The sequence below is a fragment of the Nicotiana tomentosiformis genome, chromosome 10 (genome assembly GCF_000390325.3).
Source record: "Nicotiana tomentosiformis chromosome 10, ASM39032v3, whole genome shotgun sequence".
In the NCBI taxonomy this organism is placed as follows: domain Eukaryota; kingdom Viridiplantae; phylum Streptophyta; class Magnoliopsida; order Solanales; family Solanaceae; genus Nicotiana; species Nicotiana tomentosiformis.
The window spans coordinates 3,429,692-3,450,415 of NC_090821.1; the positions used below are offsets into that span (position 1 = coordinate 3,429,692).

The window sequence follows — 20,724 nt, forward strand, 5'->3', positions numbered from 1 at the left end:
CTTGTCTACCATTGGTACTCTAGGTGATGTTATGGCACTTTTCAGTGGTATTGGCATGACTACATGCCCATTCTGGAGGTGTCATGGCAATGCCTGGAGTTGGTTTGATATGCAGTTGAAGCTGCTCGATGATACTGGAACACAGCTTTTTTCATGCTACATTTTGAAGTCCAGGAAATTAAAATGCAAACTCATCTTCATTGCAATTACATGGTACTTGAAAGGAATGAGAAGTTTACTGCTCGGAATATTGAGGTTCATCTACATGACTTATGCATGTTGCTTGGATGTTATGGTGTTGCTTGGAGATTCACACTTTCCTTGTCCTTTGGAACGCAAAACTTGGCGCCTGGTGAGAGCATTAGAGGTGCTACATTGAGGTTTTGCACTTGGCTTGTGGATACACACCACCTTATGTTGGGAATTGTCTAGTTTTACATGTGTAATAGTTTGCATTTATAGCTTTCTTAGCTTTAGATCAGTAGTTTTCACCTTTGAGTCTGGACAAATTGTAAACTTTGTATTCGTTTTTGGATTATTATTTATATATTAGCCACATGCCTAGTGGTATATTTGCTAAAAAAAAAAATAACACACGACTTTGTAAGATCATATTGACAAAGTCACATACTCAACATAATCAAACCTTAACACAACTAAACCTTAGATGAACGATGATTTGATGAAACTAATCAAGTTATACACTTTTTTTCCAAGTTCAACTTTAAATGTTGTCCAAATGTTAAATAAATCTTTTAAATAGAAGAAAATATTCATCAAGATAGTTAACAAAACGGATAGATACATGCATTTGGCGCTGAATGAACGAGTATGAAAAATAAAAAATAAAAATTGTGTTTGATAAGTCTTGGACAAAGACACAAGAATCAAAGGAAATTGTCATTAAACTAACAAAACATCTAGATTTTTCTCTTCTGTATAAACCGCATAAAAGGATTACTGATCGTTTATAAGTTAATTACTGATTAGACAGGTGATTACGACTCTATTGATTTGGTGTAACTCATGGAAGTAATCTATTATCTATTCTCATTTGAGCCTACACTAATTAAACATTGAATTGCGAATTAAAAAATCGAAAACGGTAGGGACGGCATACAAATAAATATTAACCATGCCAGACGCACCCAGTTGCAACCTACATTGGTTTTATCTGATAAGTGAGTGGACAAATAATTGCTAATTCACTTATCTGTTTTAAATAGAACAATGTGTCAGAGTACTAATGATGAGACAATGTAATTGTCACTCTCAATTTGAATATTGATTCTTCAACTTGAATTATAAAATTTACATACTTATATATTTATAAACTATATAAAAGTACAACGAAAAGTCACAATCTTTTATAGTAAATATTGCATGTCCACTTTTACTTTTCCTACTCTTTCACTTCAACATTTACTCTTGATTTTTTGATGATTTCCTTGTCTTTCATGCTCTCTTCTTCTTCTTTGGCTTTTCCATATTATTCCTTTTGCTGTTTTTTTCTTTTTGGTACTTGGGAAACTAGGAGGTCCGTTTCACAGTTCTCTTTCTATATGTATTACTGGTTAGTCTGATGTTACGCATTCTGAAGTATTGCATGTAAGTTACTTCTTTTATTTAATGAAAATTTTGAGATTTTAACTAAGATTTGAAATTAGGGATTTAAGAATTCAATTTGACCAAACAACTGAAAGGCACATTATTGGGTGTATAAACCAAACCGGAAAACCGCACCAAACTAAAAAGTCAAACCAAACCGATTAAAAAATTCGATTTGATTTGATTTGGTTTGGTATAGAGTAAAAAAACTCGAACCAAACCGACATATAAATATATAATTTTTATACATACTTTTAAGACTTCTTATAAAATTTTCTTTAAATAATGTCTAGAAATATTTGTGATTCTCTTATGGATGTAATATTTAGTTAAATATAAAGTGCTCCATATTTATTTAACTTTAAATAATGGGTTATATGATCACTTTCTTATCAAATGTTAGTGAAATGCGTCAATCTCTTTATTCTTCCATATTTATATATCAAGATCTATTAAATTCTTATATCTTTTTCGAATTTGAAATGGTATTTCGATAATTTAAAGTGAAATAGAACATATCATTATATAAGTTCATATTTACTTTTATATCTAATTATTAAATTCGGTTAATCTTGAAAGTGTACATCAACGTAAAATTATTGTCAGACGATTAAAAAATAACTATTATGTGTTACTAAAAAAATTCTTTCATAAGAATATTTTAATAGATCATATATTTGTCAATTTTTTTAATTTTTACCAAACATATACTTACTTATAAAGAATTTAACAAAGTAAGATTGAAATAATATTCATATAATAAATGTCACACCTCTTTTCTACCCCCACAAAAAGATATGTGTGTTTTATGGATCATTGTGGGTTAAAGAGTTTTTCTAATTAAAGTGACAAACTTGAGTATGGATTATTTTATTTACAGAGTCGCCACTTGGAATTGAGTTTTTGGATGTTCCAAGTCACCTTTTATTTGAATCCCTAGTCAAAGGAAGGTTTGACTCTATTATTATTGGTCTACGAAAACAAAGTCCGGGTAAGGAATTCTGTTGACCGGGGAGAAAGTGTAAGGCATTCCCCGAGTCCCGTGATTCTAGCACGGTCGCTTTATTGACTACATTTGGCTTATATTATTTGATTTATTACATGTTTAAAAACCTTTTTATGCGTTACTGCTTCTATACCGCTTTTATTTTTAGCCATTTTTAGTATTTATGGAATTTATATGAACAAGTCACGATGTCGCGCACTTGTTGCTTTTGTACACATTGCAAATCACGTCACGTGAAACGTATCCGTGATTTAAAACATGTTTATTTTATTACTATTTTAAAGTTGGGGTCAAGTCACGTATACGTGCACTTGAAATTGCGGTTACGTATCATGACTATGTCACGGGAACCGTACCCATAGTCACGATAATTTATTGTTAATCGCGCCTAAAAAAGCATACTAGCGATGTTTATTCATGAATATTTTCCTAAGCTACTTTAATATTGATTGTGAGGCTCTTGTTTTATGGATATAATATTGTGGAAAGATATGTAGAATTTCAACGATATTTAATCCACATAGTAGTTAAGGACATCATATATACTTACAAAAATTGGACAAATCGGTTTAGGAAAAGGGCCAGCATGGATCAACTTATTTGAGCTCATTATTGTTCTAAACAAATCTGATTTTAAGCCCCCATCTATTCCAAATTAAAGGCAGCCCACTATCTATTAAGTTACCATAGGCCCAAAGTTCTATCAACTAAATATCTCAATAGCACATGGCCCAACGTTGCAACATAAACAAATATTCTTAACCTACTAGATAATCATGCTCACACTCATCAATTTAAACACATAAAATAATCATTCCAAACTCAAAACCAATCATGCTATCCAGCAAAGATTTGACCATCAAATTCAAACAATATAAACTTTATAAGAAAAGATATAATTACCAAAGTGAAGAGAGAACTTTTATTGTTGAAAAATATTTTTCAAAACTTGTACAAGGGCAACAAAAACTTCTAACTGATTGAACATGGTAAGACTCAACGTCGACTGCCAAGGCCTCAACGACGACCTCGAAATGACCTCGACCCCAAGAAAACGATGTTGTTACGGGGCTATTTTTGGCGGCTTTGAGGCTGAATTTTTCAGGTTATCTTGGCGGGTTTTTGCAGGTGGCTAGAGTGTTTTGAGGGCTGATTTTAGCGGCATGACGCAATAGCTTTTGGAGGTGCGTTTCAGCTGTGTTTTGGCTGATTTTGGGTGGTATCTTGGTGTTGTTTCGTGCTGGAATTTGCAGCACCTTTCAGTTGTTGTTTCGGGTCTTTTTTGGGACTGATTGCAGCTAGCTTTTTGCTGCTTTGTTGGCTGGATTTTGGTGAATATGGAGCAGCTTTTTTTTATGTTGTTTTCGCTGATCTTTTTTGGAGTTTAGGGGGTGGTTTTAATGGAGTTTGGTGGTATAACTGGGCGGAAGGGAGCAGAGGTTCACTGCTGATTTTTTGGTGATTTCGGGATGGCTTTACGACTGCGTTTTGGAGCTATTTTGAGACTGTTTGGTGGCTGTTCGGCAGCAGCAACGCAGCTGTTTTAGAGCTGATTTTCACCGAGTTTTAGTGGTGGAAACAGGGGATGTTCGGGATTGTCTTAGGGTGTTAATGATGGAGGAAGTTTCACTGCTGGTTTTGGCCAGCTTTCATGGTAGTTTTAGGCTTAGATTTTGTGTGATTGAAGAAGAAAGAGTTGCTTCCTTATTTTTCATTTTTTTTCCAGATCCCCCTTTTCTTGGTGTGTTATGTGTGTATTTTAATAGCTGAAAATGGGGTATGGGGTTTGTGAGTGGGGGATAAGGAAAAGTGGAGTGAAGACAAAGTGTGGTATTGGTGAGATGAGTGAGCGAAAATTCAAGCACGATCAAAAATTAGGTGCTCACAATAAAAAAATCTGAAAAATCAGATAAAATCGAACCAATCCAAATCGATATAGTTGGTTTTGTTTATTTTAATAAAAAAACCGAAGTAGTCCATATACACCCCTAGGCACATATGCAAAAGGAAACGGGTGAAGGTTACAAAGAAGCTACTTCATAGAAGATTTGTGAGCGACTCATATTGAGAGGTAATGGATGAATTATTTACTTGATGAAAAACTATTAAGATCTTTTTTTTGGGTTATTTCAATTATTCATATCGATTTTCATGATTTTAGATAATTTCTATTTCAATACTCATAGTAGTTTATGTAAAAATAAATGGATGGTACCTACGAGTTTCAGACACATTGGTATTTCATTCATAAGGAACTGGCTCCAAGATGACAACCTCATAAAGATGTTGTATTTAACTTTCTATTGGCTGAAATTGGGCGTGACTCTGGTCCTACTTTCGTTTGTCCTGTTTGTATCTTCTTCTTGCGTACTTATGAATATTTCTTTTTGTTTTCCTTTCTATTTTGCTATCCCGTTCTATACATGCATGTTCTCATGTGTCACTGAGTTGCGTGGATCTAAGATTTCATATATAGTCCATAGATATTGCCAGTTCAGTTCCTTCTCCCTATCTTCTAATGTTTTTGAAACTGTATATTTTCCTTGATCACATTTTTCCTCTATTTGATATAAAGCTTTCTTTGAATGCGTGGGTTTTACATGGTCAATGTTTAAGAAATTTTACACTAGAATATAGCACTGAGCAATATGTTTTCATCTGAAGAAAATATCTCAATGTATTAGATGATTTTTAAGTAAAAAGAGATCTAGATGATTGATTTTAACATAAAAAGTGTGTATTTCTAGATTGCTATTAGTCTTTTATAGGCTCACATAATAAATACTATGTAGCTGGATGAATAACTCCAACAAAGAGATTGTCTTTCCAGTAAGGTAGGAATTACGGAGAAGTGGAGAAAGCTAAGATGGTATATATATGGTGCTTGATATTTCTATGCTAACTGTATGAGAAGATGGCATATTAAATTTCTCCATTATATGTTTATGTTACAAGGGAAGGTCTAGATCAGGATAGCTTCAATGGCGAGGGTTGAACAGATCATTCTAAGGCAAAAAGGACCGCAAGAAACTTAGATGTTACTTGTGACATACGCACGTACACATGCGCACTCTTTTATAGCTCAGTGCTTCACTTTTTTAGTTGTTACTCCCGTATCTTCCAACTCTTCTTATCCTAATGCATTTGTAGTGGCAAGTAATTTGAGAGTTCAAAAGGAAAATGATTTGAGACGGTCGAAGATGGACTTGCATTAATCTCTCAAGTAAAATGATCGGAAAAGTTTTATTACCTTGACAGTACGTTGCCTAATACTCTTTTATAAAAATCATAGCTAGACTCAAATTAAACTATCTGATCTAAAAGGTGCTACTAGCAGCTGGCTGAGCAGTAAGATGAGGAAGAGACATCCACAGAGGGCCATTTAATTGGAACGCTAGCTACCTGGGTGCATACTCTGGACAAGCTGGAAGAAAATGAACTACAATGGTTAATATTTTGGAGTTTGTCGTTACAGTGTTGGGCCCGTGCAGAGCACGGGCTGGAAGCAACTAGTAACCATATAAGGTAAAAATTACATGGGCGCCCTATTTGGTCGCCCCCATTTAACCTATACCCATATTTTTAAAATTACTTAACTTATACCCTAATTTTAACAACTTATACCCAATTTAACCTATACCTCGCCTCCTCTTCTTCCTCCTGGCCTATGGGCTCCTTTCTTCCTCCTCTTCTTGTCTATCAAATTAACTTTTCAACCACTACTTTAATATATTCACTAATAAAACGTGAAGTTAAATTAACAACTTAACCTATATTTGATCAAATACTGTCATAAAATAACAAAATAGAGTATTGTTATTGTTCTCTATTTGAAATCAGAAACCCTGTCAACAGAAGGTAAAACGTGGGCTTCTGCAAATTTTACAATCCTTTATTTTGCAAGCTCGAGATACAAATCTAAATGCATCGAGAGCGCAACAGATACTCTCTAGTTCATCTTGTTATGTGTTTATCTCATACTAAATATACAGAAGTTCCAAATCCAGTATAAAGAACATGAAGAATTTCCCATGAGGTAAAGCCCGATGTGATGCCAAACCAGCTCTTACTTACACTAAAAAGTTAATTTGTCCTGAAGTTTGCACTACAAATTGAAGAACTTCAGACTAATTTGTCTGAAATTTGCACTATGAAGTGAGGGGAAACTGATGTTTGCCCTTGCACTATGAACTGAAGTTCCTGAAGTTTGCACTACAAATTGAAGAACTTCAGACTAATTTGTCTGAAGTTTGCACTATGAACTAAAGTTTGCGTGATTGCCTTTGCAAGTTAGGCCAAACTTCAGGCAAAAATATCTGAAGTTTTGCTTTGATAAGGCTACACTTCAGGCAAAACATTCTGAAGTTCAAACTTCAGACATAAGTTTTTGCTACTTAAGGCCCGTATGCCTGAAGTTACAAGAAAAGTGGATATGCTTGCAATTTTTTTTACAAAGCGGGCATAGATTAAAATGTGACCCAAAAACTGGTATAGATACAAATCCCCCCTATAAGAAAGCAATAATTTATCATTGTTTGTCCTCTGACTTACGAACTAGAAATGTTGTCCACTCTATCATCTAGGCCCATCTACATCCTAAATATTGGGGGGGGGGAGGGGAGGGGGGGATTAAAAACTCGCATGATTTACAACTGGTAATTGGAAAATAGCCACATTTTCAAAATTAATTAAAATTTAATCACTTTTTCATGTAAAAATAAATCTGAACAAAAACACCCTCAAAAATCCGGAAAAATTCCAGTATAATATACTGTAGTTCGAATTTTTTACATATGAGATTCCGGCATAATGTGCTAGAATTTCATAATGTGCTGGTGTTCCAATATAATATACTAGAAGTTTAAACGCACGAGCTCCATAATCCAGCATATTATGCTGGAACTTTCCGTGTTTCATCTAAAATAGTGGCTATTTTTTGATTACTATAAATGCTTAATTTTGCACTTTCATTTTCTTTCTTTTTTATGTTTATTATGTGTGTAAGTGTAGGATTTTTTTAGTTATTTATAGTTAATTAAAAGAGAATAGAAATGTGGGCTAAGTTGTGTTGTTAGCAGAGTTGGACCGAAATTAGCCCCAAAATCGGAGCCCAAAAGCACCTGGACCTGGTCTAGTAGTCCAGAGATTAAGTCTCAGCCGTTTGATCTCTCTTGATCCAATGGTCCAAAATCAATCTCCCAACTAGGTATTTAAGACTTAGAGAGGCTGAAATTTTATCCCATTTCCCCCATAATTCTTCTACCCTCCTTCCCCCTTCCCTCTCTCACGTCCCTCATCAGACTCCTCTGCCACCCCCACGACGGCGGTGCACGTCCAATCACCCCAAACTTTCACCCCCCCCCTCCCAACCCCTCAATCTCAACCTCCTCTTTTTGATTCCAACCTCCAAATCCTAAAAATCCCTCCCAAAATCCACAAATCTACCCAAATTCGAAAAATCCTAGCCTCTTTTGTCCCTAAATTGATGAGGTTACATACCCCCCTTTTCACATAAAACTTGCATATACATGTATGTCTTGCTTGGTTCTATCTCTTTGTGTTAGTTTCAAGTCCAAACTCCGTCTTAGTTTTTTTCAACCCAAAGGCACTTGTTTCCTTTTGGCAAGACGTCAGAATTTATTAGTTTAGCGTCTGTCAAAAAAAAACATGCGCCTCAGGGTCAGACAACAACCACTTGGCATTGTCTCGTTGCTCGATTCGACGTTGAATGTTCGGAATTTTGGTATAAACTCGAACTCGAAACCTTTCTTCCATGTTTCTGATTTTTATTTCAGCATTGTTCTATCATATTTCTTTGTAGTGTATATTTTGCTAGCGATCGTTTGATTCTCATCTTTGTTGATTACATTAGTTTGTCTCACTAGTAACATTTTTGTGTTTTCTTTTAAGTCGTTAAGTTTGAATTATGTTTTCTGATTTTGCTTTAGTATAAACTATTGAGTTCTATTAAGCCTTCACTAGTCAATGCATGTATTTGCTTAATCTTTAAGTTCCCGTTCTCTTTGATTGATTAATAGTTCAATGTTAAGTTTTAGTTACATGTTTGTGGTATTTTAACTAAGTTCTAGTTATTTGTTTTGGCTTGAAGCAAACAAGGTTTGGTATTAATTGGCTTAAAGCTGAAGTTAGCTAAGTTGATCATGATTTAGGATACAAAGTAGCTTACTTTTTAGTATTAGAGCAGCTGAAAGTACATTTTCCTCCATATTTTTGCCACTTTAGTTGGTTTGGACTGTCCTTTCCCTTTTGGATAGCCCTTGGACAGACTTTTAGCACACTTAAGTGAGTCTTTTGGGCAGGTATTTTGGTAGCAAAAGTTAGTCCTTTTGGACAGACATTTTGTAAACTAAAAGTTGTCCAATAGGTGCTTTAGTTTCCTACTTAAGAGTTCATTTTCTCACACACTTGGACAAATCTTTCACTATAAGTAAAACACATAACTTTGAGAGAACAATTCAGCAGCGGAAGCATCCTTTAGCAACTGAAAATTGTGAGCTTTGTGAGTAACTTTTAGAGTGTAAAACCATTGAGAAAATAGAGTGATCGTTTGGCTAAGTTCTGAGTTTACTAGTTACTAGTTTCATAATTCTCTGCTGGATTTTCTGGGCTGTTTTTAACACTGACTGGCTGCTATTACGTAGTTATTTTTGCTGGCTTTGTTTGCTAAAATTCAATTCGCTCTCCACTGATATTTTCTTTTCTGCTGCCCAGGTAATTTCTTCAACTGTTGTACTACTTTTGGATCAAGAGTGAATGGAAATAAAGTGATTCGAACCATTTTAGTATATTCAGCACCTTGAAAGTATTATGTTCGTGTATGATCTGTTTTATTTTAAGTATCAAGCATATATAAGAGTTGGTATTGAACTTTTTCTTTTAGTTAATGACATGTTTAAATACTGGTTAGGTTGTTGTTTGTTTCAAATGGGTGTAGGTTTTATTCTGATGTATTAAAGATGATATTATGTTACTTTACTCCTTTATATTTTAAGACTTGCCTTGATGATGTTCATATTGGGTTTTATGTCCAATCTTTTTAGTTTATGGTTTAAGCATTCTTGATGAGTTATTAGCCAGATATTAAGCTTGATCTTTAAGAGAGAAAGAAGAGAGTTTTATGTGTTAGTATTAATTTCGTTTGGTTTATGAGATTAGAGCTGTTTAGTTTAGTGCAAAGCTTCAACCTGATATTTTATTCTTCTTCCGTGCATGTTTAAATTCACATATTTAGTTAGATATTAGCCTTAAAGATGTATGCCAAAAAAGAGATACTGATGAAGTAGAAGGTGATTTAGCAATGAAAAGAGTTTGGTTACCTTAGGCTATGGAAATAATAACTACCTTCTCGATTAGTCCATTGTAGTATCTGTTGGTTTAATTGTTCGCTATGAAATTGAGCTTGAATATTTAGTGCTCTTTCTACCGTTTGTTTTCCCAACAAGTTGTGTTAATTTTTGGGTTTAAATTAAGCCATTCTAGAAGACATGAATATGTTGCAAGGATTATTTTTTTAATGAAAGAGAATGTGATTTAAGGTTTGGTAATGATAAGTGGGCCTTTAACCACCAAGCTAACAAATTGAAAAATGGGTCAAATAAGAGTAATATCAGTAGGCCCGATGCTAACTAAGCTAGTTGACCCATTCCTTTTCTTCTTAAAAATTAATTAGCTGGCCCATTTTCTTATAATAAATTTCAGCAGTCCAATAGCTCTAAAATCCATAAGTTGGTCTATTTTTCCTTTAACGAGAAGTTGGCCCATTTCTTTAAGATAGATAGAGGTGGTCCAACATCTTATTTGCATAATTTTTTCCAACAATAAGGCTAGAAAATAATAATAATAATAATAATAATAATAATAATAATAATAATAATAATAATAATCAGACTTTTGTTACTAATTAATTAACTCATTTCCTTCTAATTAATTAATTTAAACGCTAGGCAATTAGCAGGCGTGCTTTAACTTTTTTATTCACGGACTCGCTTGTGTAGCGTGATATTTAACACTTAATAAATTAATTCAATAATTTTAATAGCTTAATTAATTTTTAATTTAATTAATCTTTCGCTATAATCGCGGATTCGCTTGCGTAGTGCGATAGTGGTATTTAATAAATTCCTAAACTAATTTTCTCAAACACAAATGTAGTAATTTCTCAAAAATATTACAAATAATTGATTGTCATGATTTCGGATTCTCTTGCGAGGAGCAATTATAATAAGTTAATTAATTTTATTTTCGATCATGCATTCACTTGCGTAGCGTGGTCATGACAACGTAATATTCTCCAAGTCATTCTTCAATATTTCTAATAATCAAAGCAATAAAAAGGACATGGGTAATGCATGAAAATCAATAAAATACATTTTTATCCAAAAATAATATAAGTCAAATGTAGTCAATAAAGAGACCGTGCTAGAACCACGGGACTCGGAGAATGCCTGACACCTTCTCCCCGGTCAACAGAATTCCTTACATGGACTTTGTTATCGCAGACCAATAATAATAGAGTCAAGCCTTCCTTTGACTAGGGATTCAAATAAAAGGTGACTTGGAATACCAAAAAAATCAATTCCAAGTGGCGACTTTGAACAACAAAATAATCTCTATTTCAAATTGTCACTTTAATTGAAAAAACTCTTTGACCCACAACAAATCCATAACACATATCTTTTTGGGGTAAAAAAGGGGGGGTGACAGCTCTGACGACTCTGCTGGGGAACTCAACCAGAATTAAAGCTTGTACATGTTGACTTTTATTTGGTTTTATTAATTTTGTATATATTGTGATTTATTTGTGCCTAATGTGCTACTTTTTCGCTTTTTACCGCTTTGATATTGTTGAACTGTACATATAAATTATCTTCTCACGCACCCCTCTGAGTCTTCTTGAAATTAAATTGGTCATTTGCTTGACATAGCCTGCTTTCTTTGAGATAGTTGAGGTGTTTGTCACCCGGTGAAGGATTTTAGTCACACGCATTTTAGGCGGGGAGCATCACTAGCTAAGCCGGAAAGCAATGCTACCGGTACGCTGACTCTCCTTGGCTCGAGTTGTCCGCTCGAGTAAGCCAGTCTAGATTCCTTCTCCACCAGGATTTAAACCTAGAAGAACAAATCTCATGCCGGATATCCCTAGTAGATTCGCTTTATTTTGCATCATGTGCATTTGACTTAGCAACGCTCGGCACAGGAGTCGGGTTCTGTTTTAGGATAGGTACCTTGTTGAGACCAATATGTTCATGTTACATATTATCTATTACATTAATCGGGAGGCTTTCATGTTGACCAGCTTTAGGATAAATCGGTTAAATGAACAAGAGAGAAATTCTACGATTTTTGTACAAATGTCCGTTAAAAATTTTTTAAAAAAACATAAGGGGACGATGTGGTCTAGTGTTATGATTTTAAGGATTAATTTTCATAAAAATCAAAAGAGAAAATAGTCGGTTTTTATAACTACAGGGGTTTGATTCTCACTACCCGGTGAAATACGTAGGCAATCTCAATCGGGTTCGGCCCACAATTTCAAAAAAATAAAAAGCATAAAAATTATGCATATGCATAAAAATTTTGGAAAAAATAAAAATAAAATTAACTATTTTTGGTCACCTTTTACTGTTTTTCCCTCGTATCCGGCCGTTTTGCCAAGACATCCTTAAAATCTTCCTCGGAACTCGGAAGTGCTGAAGGGTCATTTTTTGTAAGATAGCTACTTTGTCCATCTTTGTTCAACTTTTACCATTTTGCCCTCATGTCCGATCATTTTTGTCGAGACAGCTTTAAACCTTCTATGAAAGTATCGAAAGGCTGTTTTCACAAATTAGTCATCTTATCTGATTTTGTCTGACCGTTTTTTCGAGACAACCTTAAACCTTCCACGCAAGTACTCAAGGGCTATTTTTATTAAAATGGCCATTTTATCTAATTTTGTCTGGTCATATTTGCCGAGACATCCTTTGAACCTCTCTCAGGAGTATCGAAGGGCCGTTTTCATAAAAGTAGCCTTTTTTATTTATTTTGTCTACTTTTTATCATTTTGTCCCTGTGTTTGGCCATTTTTGCCGAGACATCCTTTAAGCTGGAAGTATCAAATGGTCATTTTCGTAATAATAGCCATTTTCCTACTTTTATCATTTCACCTTTTGTGTCTGCTAATTTCAAATAAATAATAATGAAAAATAGATCGAGTCCTAAATTGGCATTTAAAAACAAAAAAAATAATCAGAATTTGCATATAGTTTAGGTAAGTCATGACCCCTTTTTTATCTTATTCTTAGGTTCACCATGAATTCTCCACAAAGAAGCGGTCAGAAAAGGGTAAGGGATGAGACACCTCTTATGTTCTTGATCATAGATAAGACCCCGAGTAGTCTCTGTAATTGGTGGGCTAGTTTTGCTACATGGGAACGGAATCAAGTATTTAAACACCTCAAGTTCCTCACAAATATCATGTGAATTAAGCCTAAAAGAGATTTAATCGAGGCCCTAGTGGGGTTTTGGGACCCCGTGAACAATTTCTTCAGGTTCAAAGATTGTGAAATGATGCCTACATTGTAAGAATTAGGTGGGTTTACCGGATTGGGGAGAGACCTTCATGGGAAAAATCCTGCGGCTCCGAGAAAAGTTGGTGTGAACAACTTTTTGAAGAAGTTATGCCTCCGTCGAATTCCAATGGTTTGCTTGAACGAAGGTTGGTTCCGTTGGAATATCTCTATGACAGATTTGGGGACGAGAAAGGGTTTGAGAACTGCTCGGGCACATAATTCGTCAACCAATTGAGTTATGATACCTGGAGGGAGTTGAGAATCTTCGCATTCATGATATCATTTCTGGGGATCATGGTCTTTCCAGTGCGTGGTAGGCGCATCAGAATTCGATTGGCTGCGGTAGTCTCATTTTTGCAAAGTAGCGAGGATCATACAATTCTTACCATGATTCTGGGAGATATTTTTTGAGCTTTGACCCACTGCCAAGAGGGTAAAGATTACTTCGAGATATGCAACATTCTGCTGTAGATGTGGTTCATAGAGCACCTTTATCATCATCCAATAGTAGTAAAATTCAATGACAATTGGCTGAATTACATTGGATGTCACCCAGACAGGGCCGCAAGTTGTAATATTCCAAAGGGGGTGAGGGCCTGGCGGACATTACTTGGTTCATTGAGTGCTGATAGAATCACTTGGAACTATTATTGGTTACCTTCTGCTAGGGTCATGCAAATGTCGACGTATCGCCCGTTCTTTATACTCATGGGTTTCAGAGGTTTCCAACCCTACGCACCCCTACGTGTCATGCACCAGCTAGGGAGAGAGCAAAAGAGGCCCCCGATTGAGGATATGCGACCATTCGTGTGGGAATTCAAGGGAGAGGAACTTCCAAAGGAGTCATATGAACAAAAGGTTTGGTTCAGTGGTCGATTTTCCAACTTGGACGAGATGGTAGTTGATCGTGAACATGGAGAGGTAAGCCTCGCATACATTGAATTGTTTCACAACCAAGCTATCCCGGAGCAAAGGCCAGAAAGATCTATACAGAATGCATTTGATTGGGAGGAGGAGATCGATGCCAGAGTTAGAGAAATTGGAAGGGAAGTGGCACAAGAGTACCAATCCAGTATTGACATTTTACAAGAAGATAAAGCCATTCTGGAGACCGCCATGGATATACAATATGCTGATTTCGAGCGGGAAAAGGTTCACTGGGCACAAGAGAGGCGAGCACTCAAAGCTCAAATTAGACGGAAAAAAGTGATCACTACCGCTCAACAATAAGAAGAAAAAGAAGCCCAGTTCAAGGTGGTTTGTGATCATGAGCGCAGAGGTTTTGCTCCATTAATCCAAGGTATGAGGAATCATATAGGGGGAGTTGAGTCAAGCAAAGAGCGTCAGATCATGGAGTTTGAAATAGAAAGATATCACTACCAAAGTATGATCAATCGATTGGAGGGGGAGTCACTAGAAATTCGGCGCTAGAGAGATATGGCCTTGGAGCGCGAGCATGATGCGCTGGATCTAGCTGAGACTCGTGGTTAGTGAAATCAAGAGTTGCATTTGGCTCAGGAACACATTAAGGGAAAGATCCTCGAGGTAGCCACATATACCTCTCGAGCATGCAGGAGTTTCTAGGGAATGACGCCTGAGTGGTTTGCAGAAGTATTATCGAACGTCACCCGTCACATATTTACAGACTTAGAGAGGATATACCGCGATGTTGGGGTTAACCGTAGGAATAAGTTCCTTGACTACAGTGATGCCGTTGGATTCTCCCGCAAAGATCAGAGTTTTCTTTCACTTGGCAGTCCATTTTGATTGTTCATTTGTTGCCATTGAGCCTTTAAGAGTCTTTTGGTGTGTTGAGTCTTGTTGTTTTGATTTTTATCTTAAAAAGTCCAAACCATTGTTCGAGTCTGGTCTTGTTTAGATGTTCGTCTTTATGTAATTTTTGTTTTTGGGTCTTGTATACAAAATTGAAAATTAATTAAAAAGGTTTTGTTTTAGAAAAATTCGAAAATGAACAAAAAAGATTTTTGTTTTTGTAAACATAAGTAATAAAAAAATTGGTCATGTTCCTTAACTACGTAATGATCTGATTCATGCGGCGACATGATACATAGACAACCCCCAAAAGGTTTGATCAAATATTTTTCAATGACTCTAAAATGAGGGATCAAAATGAGGCGAGTGAAAGGAAAAACAAGGAAAAAAGGAGAAGGAAATAGGAGCGTCAATAAGCAGCAACCTTATAAGCCGAAATAAAACATGAAGCCTTCCAAAGGCACGGTAGAAATGGTGATAATGTTAGGAGCATGGCACATTACATGTGATTCATATCTGTAAAATGCTTAACCCTAACACGTTTGTTGTCTCTTATATAGTAAGCTTAAGGTGGTTGGTTTGTGGTGAAACTGGCAACACATCATTACTTTACCAGATCTAAGGGAAAGGTAGCAATGGCTAATAATGATGAAATTAGGGGTGTTCAAAATCGAACCGAAATCGAAAACCGAACCGAAACTGAAGCTTAATGTCTTATTGGTATCGGGTTAACGGTTTAACGGACAGGGAACAGATTGATTTTTTTTTATTAACGGCTTATCGGTTTGGGGGCAGATTATTCAATTTTCTTAACGGATAATCCGTTAACCCGTTAAGAGTATATATATATATATATATATATATATATATATATATATATATATATATATATATATATATATATTACTGCTCTGGACAATATATATATATATATTTTTTTTTTTCCAGAAAGATTACCATCTTCTAGAATCATTCATATTTTGTTACAAAACCTTAACTTTAAAAAGTTTTCTATATAGCCAAAGCAAAGCCAGGAGACACTGCAACTTCTAACTAGTTTCATGTCAACTTTTCTTAGCAAAATCCGAAAGAGTAGCAGCAGAAAGGACACAAGCCAGTTACAACAAAATTTACAGAGCAACAATAGCTTCAACCACAACCAGCAGTGACAACTCTCAGGTTAATACTGCTAATATCAACCATTACCATAAGCTAAGCATCATAGTTGAAAATACAATTCATCTGTTACAAAAAGGCATTTATAATGTTTGTCATCATTATAAGGCACTGAAGAATGTCACCATTTCAATCAACTGAAACTAAACCGATAACCGCCCGATAATAGCTAAACCGATACCAATGCGCCCGATATCTTATTGGGTGACTAGCGAATTAATACATTTAAAAACCGATAACCGATAAGCCAAACTGTTAAGAGTAAATAACCGCCTGATCCGCCCGTTAAGCAGCCCTAGATGAAATCGAGCTGGTCAGTGACGACCCCTAGGGTCAGCCAGTTGAGCAAGAGTCGAAGGAAGTAAGAAGATTGAAACAACAACTGTCTGATGTGTATCAGGCTTGGGTCTCCGGTCAGCCTCCGCCTCAGGGTCCCTCAGAAGGAACTTCCAACATACCTCTTGCTACTCAACCATCGCTCCATGTAATGAGCGATCATATTCTACCACAGGGTATGTGCCAAACTACAGCTTCCATGCCGCCCCTGGTACCTTTAATGTGCGACTTCCAGCCTCACCGGTCAAGAACACCCCTTTTGTCGTGTCTGGCACGCCAGTATATATAGTCCTGTCACCACCTCCTATGATGAGGTCAAATAATGAGCCACCATCTAATGCTTACGATGGCCAATACTACTCTCCAAATATGGCTTTCAAGGTCTCGGCTCCATACAATCAGACTCCTCAGCACGAGTCACCAGTGGGAAATGAAAAGTCTGCCAAGACGGGTGAGCCAGATGAGATGGCCAGGAATATGAAAAGTCTTGAACAAAACATAAAGAACATACAAGGACTAGGTAGTCACAAAAGTATTTTGTTCAGTGATCTATGCATGTTACCTCACATCCACTTCCACCAAGGTTCAAGACCCCAAAATTTGAAAAGTATGATAGACACGGTGACCCTATCACCCACTTGAAAAGGTACTGCAACCAACTGATGGGTGCGGGTAGAAAAGAAGAGTGTGTATTGTGTCAGACATGTGATGAAATAGTTGATCATTTATTCAGAGAATGTGAATTTGCACAAAGAGTATGGTCCAAGTTGATTATGTGGGCATAGAGGAAAGATCAGACTGTTGTTGGATGGGATCAGTATACTCACAATATCATTGCTAGAGTTAAAGGCAAGTCACAAGCTGCACAAATTTTTAAACTTTTATATTTTGAATTTGTACATGGCATATAGATAGAAATGAATCTTAGAGTTTTTGAGAAACAAAGAAAAAGCTGGGAGAGCATAGCAAGGGAGATTGCAATAGTTTGTAGTGTTAGAGCTTTCCCTGGAATTTAGAATGTTGTTCATAGACTTAAATTCTAGATTAGCTATGTGTTAGTTCTGGTTTTTTGTTTGAGATAACAGGTTGTGTGTAGCCTTGTTATGGATCATGTAAATATTTACTTAGTGATTAATACAAAAATTTAGTTACAAAAAAAAATTGATGATGGCTTATTTTGGGGAAAGTCTTGTGAGGGTAGCCTCTGAATGGTTCATTGACCAAGATATCTCTCACTAGCATGTCTGGGACGACATGGCCTATGCCTTCATCAAATAATTCTAGTACAATATTGATATTGCACCAGATCATAATTTTCTGTCCAATATGAAGAAAAAGCCGACTGAAAGCTTTAGGGAGTATGCCATCAAGTGGAGGGAGCAAGCGGCTAGAGTTAAGCCACCCATGGATAACCACGAGTTGTTCACCATTTTTTTGGAGGCTCAAGAGCCTAATTACTTTCAGAACATGATGTCCGCGATGGGTAGACATTTTGCATAAGCAATCAAAATAGGGGAGATGGTCGAAAATGGCCTCAAGACTGGCAGAATTGTAAGTCGGGTTGCTTTCAAAGCTAGCACCCAAGCAATCCAAAATGGGTCGGGAAGTTTGGCAAATAAAAAGAAGAGAGATGAAGGGTCCATGATGACTTCGGGATCCATGGAAGTTCAAAGAGGGGCATCGCACCCTTATATGCAAGTTCAACAGGGGCAATTCAGCTACCCTCAACATTATTATCCCCCGCCAACTCCTCAATACTATGTGGGCCCACCACAGTATATAGTGTTTAATGCCCAGTCTTATGCTCGTCCGCCCAATAAACAAGTACGGGCGCCAGATCTAAGGATCCTTTGACCTCAGTAACAAATATTTTGGGCACCCTACAATGCTCGTCCCAGGCAGGATTATGGTCGAGAGCAGAGGCCGGTAGAAAATTTCACTCCACTGGCTGAATCATACTCTATTCTGTTCCAAAAGTTGAAGCAGATGGACGTGATTGGACCCATCGCTCCCTACCATATGCATCCCTATTCACATGGATTTCAAGAAAATACTAGATGTGAATATCAATCAGGTGCTTGGGACATAGCACTGACGACTGTTGGACTTTGAAAAGAGCCATAGAAAGACTCATATCTGAAAAGTTGATTGTGGTGACAAATGGCGAGGACCCTCCTAATGTGACAAACAACCCATTGCCAGCACACAATGATGTTTATTTTGTGAGAATGATTGGTCGAGATCAAGAATACAAGCCTGTTGGCCGAGCAGAAATGACGATGGGAATGATTCAAGAAAGAACAAGACTGGAAGTAAGTCCAAGCCAAGATGTGCCGTTGATTGTGAAAGGCGTCTAGAGCTCAGAGAAGGAAACTTTATTTGTTAACAAAATTTCGAGGTTGGGAGTCGGTTCTAGTGTTCCAAGCCCAAAGTTGTATGTCCTGGGAGGCCACCCCGTTATGAGGCAGAATCAAGGTGGTACAAAAGGTATAACATAGCTGATCATAATCAAACACGCCGTGCAACCATGTGTGACAAACACGAAAACCATTCCTTGGAACTACAACAAAACTGTAGTAACCTACAAAGGCAAGGAAATCATAGAATAAGTGGGGGAGACTGGGGGCTTGACTCAATCGGGGAGGTATTACTCTCCAGAAGAGTTGAGGAAGGCCAAGAAAATCAAATAAGGCCAAATGCCAATAAAGAAACCAGTCACTGAAAAAAAGGCGGGAGAGTTTTTGAAAAAGATGAAAGTTCAGGATTACTCAATCATTGATCAGTTAAGAAAGACTTATGCTAAAATCTCTCTGCTATCTCTGCTCATACATTCAGAAGAGCATGTCCGTGTACTAATCAAGATCCTGAATGAGGTACATGTCTCAGAGAACACCACAGTGAATCAGTTAGAGAAGATGACCAACAATTGTTTTGAGGTGAATAAAATCTCCTTTACCAATGATGAACTCCCTGAGGAGGGAGCCGGGCACAATAGGGATTTACACTTAACTGTCAAATGTGAGGGGCATTACGCAAAGCGAGTCATGGTTGATGGAGGCTCGAGCGTAAATGTATGCCCTCTCTCCACCTTGCAAAGCATGAAGATCAATACAGATAGAATCTGAACAAGCAATGTCTGTATCCGGTCTTTTGATGGATCAGTGAGAGACACCATTGGGGAGATCAGCCTCACCATGACAATTGAGCCGGTTGATTTTGAAATTATCTTCCAAGTAGTGTACATGGAAACTTCTTATAACTTTCTTCTTGGAAGGCCATGGATCCATACGGCTCGAGTTGTGCCATCCACCTTGCATCAGATGCTCAAGTTCGAATATGACAGGTAAGAAATTATTGTTCATAGAGAATACGAGTCATCCATTTATAAAGACCCGTTAATCCCGTGTATTGAGGCCAAGGACGGGTGCGAGTCCATTGTCTATCAGGCTTTCGAAGTGGTTGTTATGGACCATGTTGAGTAATAAAAGCTTATTCTGCATCATCGTCTTTCTGCCACATCTATAATAATGGCTGCACTTATGCTGAGACGGGGTTATGAGCCAGGAAAAGGCCTGGGGGCATTATTGCAAGGAATTTCGAAAACCATCTCTCCCTTTAGCAACAAAGGTACTTTTGGCTTAGGCTTCAGGCCAACACAAGCAGATGAAGACAAAGCCAAGCACCGCAAAAAGCATGGGTAGGTCTTGCAGCAACCCATCCCTCACATTTTCTACACTTTTGTCAAGCCACGACTCCAAGAGGGTAAAAATTCCTCAGCACATGAAAACATCGATGAAATGTTCTATGGCCACAGCCAGATGTTTTCTGAAGTGAATATGATCCAAGTTGGTGAAGGCACTAGTCGTTCCGATATGCAACTAATTGGCTCAGACACCATGCTCAACAACTGGGAAGCAACTCCTCTCCCCACAAGGAAAGAGTCTTGGTAGTTTGCTTTTGTAGCTTCTTTTTTGTATTTTGGGTTACTTTCAGGGTTGTAATTCAAACATCTCAGTATGATTGTTTTGTTGTGATGTTAACACTTCTATCCTTTAAAATTCAATGAAATGCAGTTCAGTTTTGTATTAAGTTTGTATCTTTTTCTTTTCCTAATTTCTGTCATTTTGTTTCCATTTCAATTTTGTTAATACCAGCTTTAATAACATGACATGCATGCAGAATTCATGCGAAGCTGTCTAATTTTGAAATAATGCATCAAGAGGTTGAATATAATGAAGATGAAGTTGTTGAGGA

At 36.8% G+C, this 20,724-nt stretch overlaps 2 long non-coding RNA genes across 3 annotated transcripts in view; one reads left to right on the plus strand and one right to left on the minus strand.

Moving 5' to 3' along the window:
* LOC138900465 (uncharacterized) overlaps nt 1-20,724 on the minus strand; it is a 181,508-nt gene that overhangs the window by 130,700 nt on the left and 30,084 nt on the right. The window lies entirely within an intron of this gene.
* Nucleotides 1,507-9,647, plus strand: LOC104101374 (uncharacterized). 2 transcript variants are annotated; one of them, XR_011411635.1, is made up of 4 exons: nt 1,507-1,573; nt 1,668-1,703; nt 4,607-4,685; nt 9,347-9,647. It is a non-coding gene; the product is annotated as an uncharacterized lncRNA (long non-coding RNA). The 2 variants fall into 2 exon arrangements; XR_687460.3 differs by lacking the exons at nt 1,507-1,573; nt 1,668-1,703; nt 4,607-4,685 and adding an exon at nt 4,692-8,357.